The sequence below is a fragment of the Etheostoma spectabile genome, chromosome 2 (genome assembly GCF_008692095.1).
Source record: "Etheostoma spectabile isolate EspeVRDwgs_2016 chromosome 2, UIUC_Espe_1.0, whole genome shotgun sequence".
Classification (NCBI taxonomy): Eukaryota; Metazoa; Chordata; class Actinopteri; order Perciformes; family Percidae; genus Etheostoma; species Etheostoma spectabile.
Window position 1 is genome coordinate 26,153,880 of NC_045734.1, and position 2,564 is coordinate 26,156,443.

General features: G+C 37.3%; 1 protein-coding gene across 1 annotated transcript in view; it reads left to right on the forward strand.

Annotated features, from left to right (window-relative positions):
• The window catches only part of LOC116704851 (vasorin), a 32,195-nt gene extending 31,787 nt beyond the window's left edge, over positions 1 to 408 (forward strand). The window contains exon 2 of the mRNA XM_032540517.1: positions 1 to 408. This exon is cut by the window's left edge and continues 4,328 nt beyond it. The gene's annotated coding sequence lies outside the window, so the exon portion shown is untranslated.
• Positions 409 to 2,564: the final 2,156 nt, after the last annotated feature.

Sequence of the window (2,564 nt, forward strand, 5' to 3'; positions counted from 1 at the left end):
CACACACACACACACACACACTTCTACAGTACACACTTCTACAGTACCTTGTCTGCTCTATAACTGAGTCCATGTGTCCAAAATCAACTTACCATTCTTTGGCTTCTCTGCTATCTTCATTCTGTCAATATTCCAGTATAAACATAGACACAGATGCTCATATATCTGCTCTCCCCCGATTTTATCAACTGGAAGACTCTTTGTATTGCTTAGGACAGTGAGAGGGGCAGAAAATGTTTGAAATATTTTCAACATGTTGATCTTTCCCTTTTTAATTTAGGGAAGCTTGTCTTTTTTTCTTTCTTATTGTTTTATGTTTGTCAATTATGTCAATTACGTGTTTTCTGTTCGCCAGAAAAGCAATGCTGAGAAAAGGAACAGTATTAAAAAGATGTAATGTTAAATCTGCCCGCAATTTTGTGTCTTGGTGTTCCCGATTTAAGCTACTTTTATATTATTTTATAATGATGCAGTAACTCCTCCTTGTGGATTTGAGGAATTTTGGCCCATTTGAGGCTCAGTTCTGGATGTTGTCATAGAGCAGTGTTAAATACAAAAACAGAGGTAGGATTTCAAGTAACAACAGAAGCTGATTACACACAGCCCGTATCTCTCAATACCTTATTACACTCATACACTCACACATTCCCACTAACCTCAACCACAACATAATTACTTTGTGACGTTATGTTGGTTTGTGGACGGAGGTAATTTTCTGTATTTTCTTTTATATTTTTGCTAATAGCCAAGAACAGATGCCAGTGGAAAATATTACTAAATAACACACAATGTCCAAATAGCCATTTCATGGCTCTGCTGCTTTTTGCTATTGGCTGTTTTCTTGTTGGCTCAACATTTCGGCATCGGTAAACCACAATGAAAAGTCCACAAAATGCAACTTTTAAGGGTAAAACTTTTTTTGTTCAATTCTTTTCTGAGCATTTGGTAAATTTTTACTACCAAATGAAGATTTAGGCTATTAATTCAGATATAAATTGACTTCAGCATTGTGTCACTAACACAAACTGTATCAAATATGGGCCTAGTTTCCGTGACAACACCTATAAGTTTCAGCATCCAGCAAAGCAAACAAGTGGGGCGTGGATGGAGCTGAGGCGTGCCAATTGAAGCCTACAGTCAATGCTAGCCACCTGTCACTCAAATCTTTTTTTATTTAAGCAAAAGTTCAAAACTTTGGTCAATTTGACAATATGTAGAAAAGTAAACTACACGTACTGAAGAAGACACAGTGCACCTCCTCCACAATCTCTCCCTGCGACCAAATGTTTCCACACCAAAACCAAGAGAGGATCCAAGAAGGAGGAAAACACAACAGCAAGAACGATGTCTGCAGCTCACACACAAGACACACAGAAACATACACAGACAAACACAACCAAGGCCAAGGCAACTGAAAAAAAGTGGTTCAAGGTAGCATTTCTGTTTCCCCAGTAATGCCTTTGCATTGGCATCCGTATCACCGCGTTGGGTTTTGTTCTTGTTTGCCATTCTGCTTTGAATGACTATCAAGCACAAAGTGATATAATATCGGAGTTATAATAGTTAGAAGAGTTATAATATTGAACCACATAACACAACTATTTGGCAAAATTGGGCCAGGAGCTATACCGTAAGCCAAAATCACTGTTGCTCACATGACTACGCCATTCAAATTTTCAGAGTACATTTTGTATACCAACTGCCAAAATAGCAACATTAGTGTAGTATTTTGAGATATAGTATATGGTAGACAGATGTGGACACAGTTAAAAAAATAAAAGTTTATTCTATAAAGCCTTTTCAGATGTAACTAGATTTAAATTGTGTCTACACAGAATAAATGCATTCAAAGGTCATGAATTAAACTCTATGCTGGGGTCTGGATCAGTCAATTTGCTAGTTCAGCATGCCCAGTAAAGCAGTGGAGAGTCAATACAGAAAAAAAATCTAATTATATGTTCACAAAACAGATTATACCCTTTCAGTTACAAATGAAAATGAGATTAAAATTGATAGGATTCTTTTCAAGAGCTGCAGCAACTGTGGCTCAGAGGGCATGTTTTTAGATTAGTAGTGTGAATTCCACAGAATTCCACATTTTTGTTTGGTTGTTTTGCGTGTTTGCTAAACCAAGAACCACTTTTGAAGGGTGTGGCCTTGAATGGCATAATTGTGGCAGTAAAGAAAGCGATTTCTTTTTGTAGGATTCAGCAAAACAATTTGTAGTGTACACAAAAGTAAAATCAAAACTAATAAAATGTCTAAATAGTGCAGAAGGATGTAAAAGGGAACTGAAATTGAGCCAGCTAGAGTGTGTCTTGGTCAACTCCTTAGATTAGCTTATTGGTGAAAGAAATGAGAGAAAGGCTTTCCTTTTATTCTTTACTGTCACATAAACCTTGAGTAAAACACTGAATCACAACCTTGGGCCTGTTGCACACAAGTAGAATGAAGATATCCAGGATAAGTGAAAAAGCGCAGCTTGACTTAGTGTGATCTATCACATCACGGCTTAATCGGTTGCACGTTTGCCGAGCCAGGATGAAGAGGTGAAGCTATGTCCA